This window comes from Talpa occidentalis, unplaced genomic scaffold, assembly GCF_014898055.3.
Source record: "Talpa occidentalis isolate TD23 unplaced genomic scaffold, MPIMG_talOcc4v2.1 talOcc4.2, whole genome shotgun sequence".
NCBI classification, from domain to species: Eukaryota; Metazoa; Chordata; class Mammalia; order Eulipotyphla; family Talpidae; genus Talpa; species Talpa occidentalis.
The window spans coordinates 4,050,352-4,064,297 of record NW_023602073.1 but is presented as its reverse complement, the minus strand read 5'-3'; the positions used below and the strand labels follow the sequence as shown (position 1 = coordinate 4,064,297).

The following is a 13,946-nucleotide window of genomic DNA, read 5'->3' as shown; positions in this document are numbered from 1 at the left end:
GTGTCCACTGTGCCCAGGAGCCCAAATCAAAAGCTACGCATGTGGGATAGTGCTGTCCCTCTGATGAGGGCCTGGAACTGGTGGCTCACCACTGAGTGCTGGACCAGGATCCAGCTAACCCGTGGCAGCTCAGATGGTCACAGGCGCTGAGGTCACACCACAGCAGCATCTCTCCTACAGCCAAAGTCTGTCTCCTCCTGAAGCTTCCTCTAAGCTGTCAAACTTCTCGAGTCTAGTTGTCCTCACAAGCCAACTGAAGTCTTTATAAGCAGCTTCTCTTGAACTGACTGACGCCTTCCCAAAACGAGTCAAGCCTCTCTCCTCAAGCCTCAAGCTGGCTCCAAGCCTTTCCCCCACAGCCCCTCTCCAACTACCTCTTCCTCTGGCAAGCTGAGGATCTAGTTTCCCTCCCAAGTCTCTGCTTATATCCCCCTTCAGAGTACCCGCCTTTCTAACCTAATTGGCCCACTTTCCAAACCAGCTGTTTCCAAGATGGCGTGTAATGGGTGTTGGTGTGTGCATGACCCTAACTGGTGTCAGTGCGAGCCTGGACCTGTTTGATCCATTCTCAAAACCAGCTCAGGATTCAAAACCAAACCCCTGATAGTGCATCCAATCTGCCCTGTACCCTCTCATGCAAGAGCTGGGCAGGTAACCTCTGCTGAATCTGAATGAATTGTCTCCAAAACTGGCATCTTTTTTTCCTTCTTTTTCCTAAAACCCAAAGATAGCTGCACCAGGGTCAGCCATCAAACCCTGCTACCATCGTATAGCCCAGCCAGATGCCCTGCAGCTGGGGCTGCTGTCACAGATGGTGGTATCCTTCCCAGAGAAAGAGAGAAAGCACCCCAATTAGCTGCCATCATCACGTTCAAACCTTGCCTATAATATACCAAGTGTTTGCAAATTACCTTTCACCCCATTGAAAGGTAATCATCTTGAAGACAAGGAAATAATTCATATTTCTATTCAGTAGGCACAGCACTTCCAGTTGCACAAAATGTGCTGCTTGAAGAAACACAGGCTCTGAGATGCAAGCAAACCTTAACTCAAATTCTAATACCATAACCCGCTATGTGACCCACAAGTGGTTTTACTTCTCTGAGCTTTAGTTTCCTCATATGTGAAATGCAAAGACAAAAACTTAACTTACTATATTGCTGTAGAGATTAAGGGAGATCATGTATATAATAAACCTGGCATATGTATGTATTCACTCGCCTTAAGCACCTGTTATGCACAGGTACAGTTCCCTGCTTGAGGATTCAGGAGCTACATTCCAGTACAGGAAGACAAACTGAACTTTGAAGCAAGATAACTTCAGACAGTGACTAATACTAAAAAGGCAAGAAAACAGGGGGAGATAATAAAAAGTTGCCATGAGAAAAGAGGCTGTTGCTTCAGATAAGATCATCATAGAAAGCCTCTCTGATTTAGCAAGTGCAAATGCCCTGAGGTCTGCATTCACTAAATGTGAGTCCTCTTACTTTCTCTACATTTTTTATTAAACTAACATTGCGTTATAACATTACATAAGTTTCAGGTATCTGTCATTAAAAATCAAAATCTGTGTATATTACATTAAGTTCACCACAAAAGTCCAATTCTGTCCTTCACTATATAATTCCTTCCCTAATTGAAATAAAGAAAATAATTAAATTTACTACATTTTGATCTCTATGGCAATTGACCCTTTATCTGCTAATGTTTACATTCTATGTCAAGTGGATTAGACTTGAGCTTAATTAATAAACTCTCCAGCTGATCCTAAAATTTGAAAATCACTGTATTACAGACAGGACTGTGTGCTCCAATTTAAACATACACTGTCTTCCTTATAAAACGTCCATCTTGGAGTCTGCAGTTTGATTCTTTGTTTCCCTGCCTTATTCAGAGTTAGATGAGAACTTGCTCAATTAGGAAGCAAGTTAGTTTAGCTCCAAGCTAGAGAAAGAAATGTGCCCATGTTTTTGGCTCCTTTTAATTGAAGATAAATGTTAACATTCTGGAAGAAGTCCAAAGAACAATTACGAAGAGAAAAGTACTAGAAAATTATAAAACGACTGAGTTTTGTTTCCAAAAGCTGAACATACTCTGCTCCATAATGATAGGGAGGAATATGAAATGTCCAAAGGGGAATTTATAATGCCAAGAAGAAATGCTCTAGAGGAGAAAAGACATTTCATTTACCAAGTATAAGTGTCTCATTTTAAGCAACTAAAAATTAAAGTTCCAGGGCCTCTCCTGGTGGCGCAGCAGTTGAGCGCTGGGCTGCGAAGCTGCCCGCAGCCTCTGCAGTGCCGGTTCGATCCCCGGCCGCCAGCGAGGGTCCCACACGGCACGCAGACCTCTCCTGCTGCCTGCTGCTCCCCTCAGCAGTGTACTTTGTCAGTCTGCCTGTTCTGTTCCCCACTCTGACTCTGGTGAATTCTCTCGCCCTCCCGCGCTTCTGACTGTACCCAGTGCTTGTATAAATAAATAAATAAATCTTTAAAAAATAAATAAAAAAGTTCCAAGTGAGAGAAATACTTGCATCAGTCTTGAAGATATTATTTATAAAACAAAAACATAACTACTTTATTGAGACTACTCATACATTACTTTGTAGAAAAGGTATTTTGTTTTTCAAAAAATATAATTATAATTCTAGAGTCAGCAGATACAGGGCAGGTTCACTATGGATTTGGGCAGATGGAAAAGGACAGTCCTGGAGTCCTCAGTAGATTTTACAGGCTTTAATGCTCTCTCAGGGAACCAGGCACACAGGCACACCAGGCAGGGAGGCTGGCATGCAGGGAGGCAGGCACAGGCCAGACAGAGCAGGGGCTAGGAGGCAGGCAGGCAACCGAGCCTCCCAGCCCCCCATGAATATTTACTCTTTCTGGGTTCTCTGGTGTTCTCTCGTGCTCTTGCTTCTTCTGTAGTCACGCTGCTTGTCCTCTCACAGCTGTTTGTCTCTGAGTGTCATCATTTATATCCCTGGCCTCTAGGCTTCCTTACAAAATGAGAAATTTCTAGGAGTAGCTGGACTGCCGAGGGCCTCAAAATCACTGTGTCGCTGTATCCTGTTACAAAAACTTTCAAGTGAGACACCAAATAACTTGATAAACTACACTTTGAGGGGAAAAATCAGAAATGCATCATCTCAAATTTAACTAATCTGTACCTAGCAAGGATCCTGAAATCTTCATCCACAGCAAGCCTATGCACAGCCTCTCCCAATAGGGAGAAATGGCAGCGCTGTTTGTGGCCAGGGTCCTTTGGGGCTGCCATTGAAGGAGCTGGATAGCCAGGGCTGGAATTGTGCAGTGAAAAGGTCTAGTGGTGAGGGGACTAGTCTTGTAATAGTGTAAACAGTGGCTGAAGCCAAAGTCTGTTACAGGTGGTGCCCCCTGCAGGGGGGTTGCTGGCGAGGATAGACAGCCCCGGGGGAAATGCTAAAAAGTGTCACATTTTGGGGGTGGAGTGACTGACAAGAACTATAAGGGACTGCAGAAGCAGCCGTGCTTTATTCAGTGTTTGGGATTCAGCATTTGGGATTCAGTGTTTGGGATTCAGCATTTGGGATTCAGTGTTTTTGGGGTCAGCGATTTCAGCACCAACCATGCCAATCTTCCAGAAGACTGTTGTGGGCCTCTGAATGTGGAGAAGCTTCCAACACCCACCTCAGAGAGGAAAAGTTCGGAGGCTTTGCAAATAGCTGAGACTAATACTCTTCCCCGTTTTGCTGCTGGTACAACCTGGTAGGGAAGGTGAAGACCTGGAGCCAGGTGCCTTGCTAAGCTGTGTGAGTGTGGCCATTTGTGGTGTTGTTCAGCCGCTGCAGCTGCTGTTTTGAGAGTCGCTTATCTGATGCTGTGCTGGGGCATCTCAGCAGCTCAGAGAGCATCTCCTGTTGTATCTTCTGTTGCCTTTGTGAGTTGGAACGTGGCCTGTAGTCTGGCTGCCGCATGCTCCAGGCCCTCAGTAGCAGGAAGACGCCATCGTGGGCACATGGCTTATTGTTCAGGAGGAGCTCTGCGTCCTCAGAGGCAGGAGGACAATCTTAGCTGCTTTTGTTTAGGCCTTGAAAACACTAGACACTGCTCTGGGTGAGGTAAATGGTCATTGTTGGCCTCCGTAACCCTTTGCTTTTCCCTGGTTTGTTAAATAAATGCCATTATTGTTGTTTTCTGAACCTGAGTCGTCTTGCAATGGTGCATGCAGGTGATGAACTCAGACAGTGATAAACTATCTGGGCTGTGTTCTTGGCCAGTGTTAGTGCCCCTTGCTGGCCTGTATCAATAGCTTTGGGTACTCAAACACATTTTAGGAGCAAAGTATTTTTATTTCATTGTTATAAATCCTTCTGGACAATCCTTCAGTTACAATCCTTTATATGATGAAAATACACTGTCACTTCCAGAAATATTTATTGAGAAACTATGCATTCATTCCCTGGGAATTTCCATCCTTCTGGAATTTATATTCTACAGGGAGGGTGTGGGAAGGGGTGGGAAGAAGGGAAACAAAAACCAGACAGATAAGAAAAACATACAAATGTCAGATAGTTGTATGTTCTATAACACAAAACAGTAAATTAGAAGTCTCTAGGGAGGCTGGGTAGAATAGGGAGGCTGGAGAGGGGTACAATTTAAAATATGGTAAAGGGATGATGGTCACCCTTCTTGAAAAAATTGTTGATGATTGTTTTCCTTCAGCCCTTCAACTACATTGTCATCCCTAACCCTTGAAGGAAGATTCCCTCCATGCCTCTTGAGAAACTGCCAGGGAGATCCATGGCATCTGAGATGGGGTACCCCACGGGAGGAGGCCCTACACTCCAACTTTTCCTAGGGTTTCCTAAGAGTTTGTGGGCAACACACTGGCTTCTAGTTTGTGAGGAGTAATGACAGGCACTTGGCATTTAGAAGAGCCTATCTGGACTAGAGGCAGAGAGCTTTCAGCCTGGTTCTCATGGGAAAGTAAGTTACTCAGGATATATCCTGCCTCCTTTTGCTCTGTGATTTACTTACAACCTTCCTCTGCCCTTATATTCTTGATAGGTCGCAAAAAAATGGCATATAATTGTCTTTTTTTAATGCAGTTTTAACAGCATTTAATTGAAAGGATTAGTTCACTTACACTTATTATGATTTCTTATATATTTCAATTATTTCCACTGCCTGGCATTATTTAGTGGGGTGTGTGTGTGTGTGTGTGTGTGTGTGTGTGTGTTCCTTTTTAGCTTTTCTGGAGACCAACTGAGGTTTCTTTTACCAACTTGGCTCCCCCTTCCCCCTTTTTTTAAAGATTTATTTTATTTATTCATGCATATAAGAGCTGGGGTGTAGGCCCAGAGGTGCAGGGCATGAGAGGTTTCACCAGAGACAGCTGGGAGCAGAACAGACAGACTGACGAAACACACTGCTGAGGGGAGCAGTGGGCGAGACAGGAGAGGTCCGCTGCACCATTGGGTTAGCTCCTGGGCAGGGGATGAAACTGAGACTTAACCCTTGTGCCACCAGGGAGGCCCTGGTTTTCCCCTACAACAAACAAAAACTAGAAACATTCTGTTTTATCCTTTGGTGGTTACCCTTAAGTAGAAACTCTTAACAAGTCAAAGCTAGTATCTTCATTCTTCTCTCATATACATGAACTTCAGCATGCATTTTAGCATTTCCTCACTCTGGTATCACATGGTTGCTTAGCCATTTTGCTTTATCTTGTTTGCCATAAATCTTAGAAGTGACTTGCTATTATTACTAATTTATGCAATTAATATTAAGATTTCTCCATATTTATGACCTTTTTTTATTCATCACTTCACCTTGTGCTTTAGCTTTTCCTCCTGAGGTGATTTTCTATCCTCTTGAAGTATAACTTGTAAATACCTTTAGTGAAGATATGTTGGTTATAAACCCAGTTTTATTTCTCAGAAATGTCAACATTTCAGTCTTCTTGCTGAAAAAGTTTTGCTGGATATATAGTTCTACATTGATTATTTTCCTTGAATACTTTACTCATTTTCTTCTTTTCTGTCTTCCTGTTTATTCTCAACACTGCCCCAGAGTCCTGTGCTCTTTGTAGGGTCCTGTGCTCTGGCTGTGTTAAGAATTTGCATTGCCTCTGAGGTTGTGCAGTTCTATTATCATTTGCCAAATCACAGATTTCCTTTATCAGTCCCAGAAAATTATCTTTTTTTTTTTAAGATTTATTTATTTATGCATACAAGAACCGGGTACAGGCCAGAAGTGTGGGGGGTGAGAGGATTCACCAGAGACAGAGTGGGGAACAGAACAGCAGAACACTGCTGTGGGGAGCAGCAGGGAGACAGGAAAGGTCTGCTGTGCCCTGTGGTTCAGCTCCCCAGCCGGGAATCGAACTCATGCTGCAGCGGCTGCAAATAGCTTCATAGGTTGTGTCTTGCGCCACCAGGGAGGCCCAGAAAATTATCTTTTCAATGAACCAGGATTTAAACTTTAATAATCTTTGTCATTTCTTCATTTTCTGTTTCATTATTTTTCTGCTCCTGAATTTTGAGCTTTTCTTTTAGATTAAAATTTTCTCATGAAATACTTCTTTAGCTATGTCTTTTAATACATAGTATTATTATTCCATTTTTATCATTCTACAAATTCTGTTGTGCTTTCTTCATGAGATATTCAGAAATTCATGAGATATTTAGAATGTGATGTTAAATTTTTTAACATATGGATTTCTTAGTTTTTCTTCTTTAACTTAACTTCCCCATGGCCAGAAAATTAATATCTTAAATTTATCAAGATGGCCTTTATGGCCCATTCATGGTCAACATTTGGACATATTCAACATGAACTGGTGAAAAATGTACTCTCCGATATGTGGAAGAAAGATTTTATAATTTATCAATTATGTTAGTAGTAGTATTAAAATCTTCCATATCTTGCTGTTTTGATCTTAAATAATTGAGAAAGTTTTTTTAATGTCTCACTATGTGGATGAATTTGTCCATTTCTCCTAATTTCTTTCCCTTTATGTACTACAAGACTGTTATTAAGTTCACCCAAAATTGTTATTTCTTTCTCATAAACTTGATGTTTTAGCACCAGGAAATGCTCTTTATATGCCTTAAGGTCTACTTTTTCTGGTGTTAATGTAACCGCAACAGCTTTCCTTGTGTGAGTTCTGGAAGTCGGCCTCTAGAAATACCGATTGCATAATAGTTAGAGTCCAGCTGTGGTCCTTGAATCTTGATCATTAAGGAACCTCGGGATAGAGGATTCTCAGCTCACTCAGAACAAGTGAGGGGTGATTTTATTCTTCCCCCTAAAGGATGACTTTGCCTTGTGGAACTCCTCCCACTCTACCACTAGGTGGTCCAGGAGTAGGAGGGAAGGAATCTGATTCAGCCTCACTGGTTTCTGTCACTGCCCAGCTGGAAGCCTGCCTGCCAGTGGGCACCTCGCCTACAGCCAAGTCCCTCCCCAGGCCCTGGGGTGCCAGTTGCCAATGCCAGCCTCTCCCGCCTGGGAGTTAGGACGAAGCTACTTCTGGAGAGATGCGATCTTTAACTTCTTGCATGGGATGGAAAGGGCAAAGGAAAGAAATGGTTACCTGTTCATTAACACCGCTCTCCAAGAGAAGGTCCATCTGCGCTGTACTCAGTGTCTTTACTCCTAGCACAGGTACGGCTTGCTGGTGTCTCCCCTCCCCTTATAAGGACACCTGGCACATTGGGTTAGATTCCACCCTGAAGGCTTCATTTTGCCTTAATTAACTTTTTAAAGATGGTATCTCCATGTCACATTGTGTGGTACTGGGGTTTTAGGACATCAACAAATTAATTTGCGAGGGACATGGTTCAACCTGAAAACCGGCACATGGTCCCTAAGCATTGGTGGCCTGGGAAGAGGACGTGGCAGAGGTCAGGAGGTAAGTTTAATGTCAGGTTGCAGCCACAGTCAACACGTCCATCCCTCTGTTGCTCTGATTTAAGCCCCCTCATTCACAAATGTTGGTGTGAAGGGCCATCTCAGCCACTTCAAAAGGCTGCCAGAACCTGGTTTCCAGTGGGTTAGCACTGGTAAGTCAAGATTTGAGGGTTTGGGGGGATAGGAGAAGGGCAAACTTTTTCCTCAAAACAGAAATAATAAAGAGTGAGTCACAAGTGCAGACATGAAATTTAAAATTCCGTGGAATCATTCTCACCAGAAACAAAGAAAAGAGGGAAGCTGAAGCCGGCAGTGCCAGAGCTGGCTGAGCCCCAAGACCTCACCCTGGGTGATGCCATCATGCTGGACATTTTTCTTCTGCTGCCTTAAGACTCCTTGGGAAGCACTTATGAGAAATAGGTGGGTTTGTTCCAGGAAGCAATAAACTCAGCAACTTTAACAACCTCCACACCATCCCTCTGAGCCTGTCGTCGCTCCTCTTACTTGCTGACATTCTGGGCACCACAGAGGCATGTAGCTTCTCTTCATACCCACCACAGCTCCATCACTGGGTAGGGCCTGTTTCCCCTTTATTCTGACCGAGTCTATGAAAGCACAATGAATGCTGCGATGTGCTTCTCCTCTGGGATCCCATGGTGAAGTGTTTCCTGGCTCCATACATCTTGTGCTGCTTCTTTAACCCCTGCCAAGAGTCCCTCACTCCTTTCCCCAGAAGCTCTCCCAGGAAACTGACCCCAAATAAATGGAATCTTGACATCCTTATGCCAGTGGAAAGAGAAGGAATGTCTTGTACTCTTCATGAGAATGGCTACCATAAAATACATGGAAAAGAATTCCTGGCCAGGATGTGGAGGAATAGGAACTCCTGTGCAATGTTGATGTGAATGTAAAATGAGGCAACCACTATGGACACATTATGGTATTATCCTTAAAAAATTAAGCATAGAGGGCCTCCCCGGTGGCGCAGCAGTTGAGTGCTGGGTTGCAAAGCTGCCCACAGCCTCTGCAGCGCCGGTTCGATCCCCGTCTGCTCCCTGGCCACAGGAGGAGGGTCCCACATGGCGCGCAGACCTCTCCTGCCGCCCACTGCTCCCCTCAGCAGTGTACTTCGGTCCTTCTGCCTGCTCTGCTCCCCGCTCTGGCTCTGGGGAATTCTCTCAGCCTCCCGCGCTTCTGACTGTCCCCAGTGCTTGTATAAATAAATAAATAAATCTTTAAAAAATTTTTAAAAATTAAGCATAGAATTGTGATATGATCCAGCAATTCCACATCTGAGTGTGTGCCCAAAGGAATTGAAAGCAGATACATGACGCAACCCAGGTGTCCAACATATGAATTGATGAGCAAAATGTGTTTTGTCTCTACAATATTTGAGGGTTAGAGGGGGCCAGGAAATAAACCTTTCCCTTAAAACAGAAATAACTTCCACTCATGTAAAGAGAGTGAGTCACAAGTACAGACAATTTAAAATTCCCTGGAATCATCCTCACCAGAAACAAAGAAAACAGGGAGCCAGCAGTGCCAGGACTGGCTGAGCCCCAAGACCTAACCCTGGGTGAAAGTCAATATTGTTGATCTTCAAAAGGAAATGAATTCTGGGCCTCCCTGTTGGCCTCTGGGTTAAGTTAGTGCTATCACCAAGGCCCACAGCGATGGCCTGAGTTCGACCCCCAGCCAGAGAGCTGCAGCAGACCTCTCCTGTCTTGCCCACTGCACCCCTCAGCAGTGTATTTCGGTAGATCCACCTGTTCTGCTCCCCACTCTGTCTCTGGTGAATCCTCTCACCCCCCCCCACCCCACACCTCTGGCCTGTACCCCAGCTCTTCTACACAAAAATAAATAAAATCTATTTAAAAAAAAAAAGAAAGAAAATAAATTCTGACACTTGCTACAACATGGATCAACATGGAGACCACTATGCTGAGCGAAATCAACCAGTCTCCAAAGGACTAATCCTATATGATTTCATATAGGTGAGTCCCTAACCAGTCACATTCACAGAGACAGAAAGTAGAATGGTGGATGCCAGAAGGCAGGGTGGGAGAGACCAGCAGCTGCTGTTTAAAAGTTATAGCATTTCAGTTTTACAAAATGAAACAAGTTCTGGATGTGGATGGCCATGATGGCTGCACCATGTGAAGGGATTAGGTGCCATTCACACGAAGTGAATCTGGTGAGGATAACAAATTTTATGTTACATGTATTTACCATTATTTTAAAATTTGGGGGAAAAATCAACAGATAAGGATAAAATTTTTAAATAGAAAATTTTTTTTAAAGAAAAGGGATGAAGAAAGAGATGAGAGTCAAGGATGTGATGGGACCAGGAGATGTAGCAGAGTCTGTTAAGCATATTAGTCGGTAATTTCATAAACTTGGAAGTTGATTGACATTTTTAGTCTGCAACAAATTTCCCATTGTCACAAAGGCTCTGTCAGATACTGGTCACCCTTTTAAAATTAACAGCAAGAATGATGAATCATGGCAATACGTCTGTTGTCTTTGTCTTTCTCACACAGGCAGTAGCACAAATATCGCCTTATGCAAAACCCACCTACATTTCCATTCTTTTACATCCAGTTAGTGGAACATGCCGACACTGTTGGTCAGAACAGCCCATTTTGACATGCAGGATAAAGGGAAGATATTTTGACCAGCTATTTGTCCATTGTTTCAAAACAGTGCATCAATGTACAGAAACACCACTGATTGCTTAGTACTATTTCAAACACCTCTGACACCTCCCCTCACCTGAATCTCACCCCATCTCTGATTCCTTCCCACCCCCAAATCCCACCTGAAAATAACCGCATCCAAAATTATAAAAACATGTTTTTTCTTCATTATCAAAGGCTCTTCAGCACAGTCACACAGATAGCCCTTGTCTTCATCCCTATGCCCATCCTGTGCCATATTCTTCTCCAACAACGATTGAGGATCAAGGAAAAATCATGCATCCAAACAGATGTAGCAAGGGCACCTGTAGTAGCCTCTTTGGAGCCAGGTATCCCAGCCCCTTGACTCAGCTTTGATATGGGTGGCAGCTATAGTAGACAGTTCCCAATAGACTAACACCTAGGAGGCCCTCCAAGCCCTCACCCCAGTCTCCACATCCTGCCTTGTGTCCTTCCCTGAACATTCAAGAGCACACTTGCTCCTCATGAGACAAAATCAGGACACACAGAGCCGTCAATATCCCCAGTGAGCTTCAACCAGGGTCGGGGACAGACTAGCTGATGGCTAGTGCCCCAGAGAGACAATGCTGCCTGCCTCCACTCAGGTCCGGTGCACTGAGCCCACATCACCTGGATAACTCAGCATCAGTAGGCTTTCCTCTGCCCTGGTAGATCTCTCTCTGCTTCTTTCTTGTTTCCTGGGATCACTCTTCCCCACAAATTATTGATTTGAGCTCAACTTCTCAACTTTTAGAGGAACCCAAATCATGGTCATCTTTCCCCAAAACCTGAGGGTTCATGTTAGCTTCTTTTTAATATGGTTTCACCTGTGAAGGCTGTCTCGAGAGAACCCACTTCAAAATAGCCAAGCTGAATGGACTTGTCGAGATATTATGAACTCATATAGAAAAGTCCCATTTGTAAGATGTTGGAGTTGTTTGGGTACATTTGTGTGTGTTTTAAGCTACACACCACTAGCTATTTTCTGAAAGTTCAATTTCTATTTTGTTCAATGGTTCTGCATAGACCTAGGGATGTGTAAAATGAATCTCACAGTAGTGTGCGTGTATGTTTGTGGAATGTGTGTGTAGATACTACTAGTGGAGTTTCAGGGGAAAGAGAGGGCTTTTTTTTTTTCAGGTACCTGTACATTTTAGCATTAGTCATTAAAGCAGGCAAATGATATTTGTATTAAAAGAACACTTAAGACCAGGGAGATTAATCAACATATGATAAATGATAAACATAGGCTAACAATAAAATTAGGGTCAAAACCCATTGACTCTGAATCCAAGTTCAGTCAGTGAACCTTACATTAAACTACATAATAAAATATTTCAAACATAAGGAACCCATTCTTTAAATGACTTATGATGATGATGACAGCAATGATAATAATAGTAGCAATTATTAGATGCTTACTATGTGCTCTAAGTGCTTTACCTGCACAATGTCACTTAATTTTATAAATGTGAGATGAACACTGTTATCTTCACTCCTTTTGCAGATGGGAAAGCTGAGGCATAAAGGGCAGGATAACCTGCCAGGGTCACAGCGTAAGTGATAGAACCAAGCCTCAAACTCAGGTAATGTGGCTCTAGAACTTACAGTTTTAACCCTTATGCTTTAGTAACAATTCATCACATGATTCTTATGCTTTGCAGCTGTATTTATTTTCATATATAATCAAAGGCATCGCCTTTGAGAGAACAAAAAAGAACTTTAAAGTATGATGATCTTTTCTGGTTCCACAGGGAACTGTGGCACTGATGTTGCTTGCTTGAGAAAAGGCCAGAGCCGAGTGCCACAGCAGATGGCATGTTCTCTCACCACCGGCAGGGCCAAGGCAATCCTGGCTGGTCACACCCTCCACCTGGAGAAAGGTCTGGTGCTCCTTCTTCCCTCTCCTTCCCCCAGACTCCAAAATTCCTGCAGTTCATTAGGAGAGATGCCGCATTTAACACTCAGCGTGGCTACTTCACTGAGCAATTGCCAAGAACGGCATTTTTATCAAGACAAAACACAATCAAATTTGAAAGGAAATGTGTTTTGTATGTTCATCAGTATCAGAGAATTATTGTTACATGGGTACTTCACATCCACATGCATTATATCCTCAAAGTACTAAACTTATTTCAGATTCCATGTAGTCCGCTAAATTATACATCTGAACTAGAAATATGCAAGTATGTCTGGAGTCTTTTATAAGCATATGTCAGTTAAGGAAGGAAAAGCACAAAGTATAATCTGTTACTTTTCTAACCATTTTATAAACCACCAAAAATAAACTGGAACTATGCTACTGATAATAGAAATGGTAATAATAATAATCATTAAAGGGAGTTCTTATAAATAAATGGATAAGTAAATAAAGTGGGAATAAAATAAATTTCCACTCACACCACTCACAAAAATTAACTGAAAATACATGAAAGACTTACATGTAAGAGTTGAGATCATGAAATTCCTAGGTGAGAATATGGGAATAAAGCTCCTTGATGAGGTCTCAGGGGTGAGTTTTCATAAATGACACTTAAAACATATGCAACAAAATCAAAAATAAGCAGTGCTCGCTTCGGCAGCACATATACAAAATCAAAAATAAGCAAATGGGACCACATCAAACTAAAAATTTTTCTGCACTGCCAAAGAAACCACTGGCAAAGTAAAAAGACAAATCACGAAATGAAGAATAAAATTGTAAACCACATGTCACATGTCATATCCAAAACATGAAGAACTCACACAACTCAATAGCGTAAAAACAAATAACCCAATTTAAACATGAGTGAAGAGTCTGGATAGACATTTCTCTAAAAACGTATGAAACGGGTACACAAAAAGACACTCAGTGTGACGATAACCAGAGGAATGCAGACTAATCGCACAAATTGCTGTCATCTGACACTTGCTAGCAAGGCCTGCACCAGAACAACAGGAGGTAACAAATGCAGGTGTGGATGTGGAGAAAGGGCACCCATGTGCACTGCTGGTGGGATTGTCGATGTAAACTGGTGCTATACAAGAGGAAACAGTACAAGGATCCTCAAAACCTTAGAACTACCACATGATCTGTCACAAACTTACAAAATTTTCAAAATGCAGAGGTTGCACCACTTGATTCCAAGATCTTGCCTCTTTAGAGAAGTGAACAAGAAAAACTTCAAGTATTTCCTTAGATTAAAGGCACAGAATTAAGGGGTAGATTGGTTTCCTAGCACTGTTGTAATAAAGCACCACAAACTGGGTGGCTTCAAGCAACAGAAATTAATTCTCTCCCAGATCTGCAGGCTAGAAATAAGAAATCAAGGTGAAGGCAGGATGGGTTCCTTCTGGAGGCTTCGAGGAAGGGTCTGTT

General features: G+C 42.8%; 1 long non-coding RNA gene across 2 annotated transcripts in view; it reads left to right on the top strand.

The window, feature by feature from the left end:
- The window catches only part of LOC129146366 (uncharacterized), a 50,045-nt gene extending 37,367 nt beyond the window's left edge, over positions 1-12,678 (top strand). Inside the window, exons 4-5 of one of the 2 annotated variants that reach the window (XR_008552981.1) lie at positions 12,096-12,174; positions 12,343-12,678. This is a non-coding gene — a long non-coding RNA (uncharacterized LOC129146366). Of the gene's footprint in view, positions 1-8,172; positions 8,305-12,095; positions 12,175-12,342 lie in introns of those variants that run through there. The other variant, XR_008552982.1, reaches the window with a different exon arrangement.
- Positions 12,679-13,946: the final 1,268 nt, after the last annotated feature.